The sequence below is a fragment of the Acyrthosiphon pisum genome, chromosome X (genome assembly GCF_005508785.2).
Source record: "Acyrthosiphon pisum isolate AL4f chromosome X, pea_aphid_22Mar2018_4r6ur, whole genome shotgun sequence".
Classification (NCBI taxonomy): Eukaryota; Metazoa; Arthropoda; class Insecta; order Hemiptera; family Aphididae; genus Acyrthosiphon; species Acyrthosiphon pisum.
The window spans coordinates 38,221,150-38,222,032 of NC_042493.1; positions in this window are offsets into that span (position 1 = coordinate 38,221,150).

The following is an 883-nucleotide window of genomic DNA, read 5'->3' on the forward strand; positions in this document are numbered from 1 at the left end:
TACAGGAGTACACAATTTTTATCTAAAACGTTTTTGAAATCGCTTACAATGCTTTTTAAATGGTTAAAAATTTGATGGTTTACACCAGGTGTCAGAGGAAGTTGGCGTAGTAAATTCATAAGTGTTTTCCTTGATGGGAGAGCAAAAGTCTTTGACAAAAGACGATAGGTTTTAGCACTAGATTTATATAACGATAAAGCAAACACCTTATCGTCTATTGAAAACCTCCTTCCTCTTGGTAAAACGCTCTGAACTTTTTATTGTGTTTTGAAAAAGTTCATTGAAGTTTCATTCATTTTTTCAATCATCATGCCATGTTTCTTAATATAATTTCTTGCTTCAATTAACTTGTTCTTAGTCATCAAGTGTCTTCTATTGTTGACTAATATTTGTTTTTTAAAATCGACAATAGCACGGTGGAAATGTTTTTTTCTGGGAGTCATGTACTTAATACGTGACACGTTTATTTCTCTCAAACATCCCTTTCTCTTCACATCACTCCTTAAATTTCTATGACAAATACCTTGAAATAAAAATATTGAATATTATTCATCATGAATCTTTGCCTAATAGTCAAGTATAAAAAAATTTAGGTACCTTTTTGGGAATAATTAATCATACCATCCAAATATGAAATACCATTCAGCTCACTACTGTCTAGATCGATGAAACAATTTACATTGACTTCTCTATTCATCGATTTTTCATCTAACATAACACTTGTTGTATCTGTTTAAAACCATGTATATTTAGTAAAATACTTTTTAATTTATAATTCAAAATATTACTTATACATACCATAATCGAATTCGTTAACCACAACAATATCATTTGATTCAATACATGTATCTGTGAACAGGCCCGTAACCACGGGGGGGGGCAA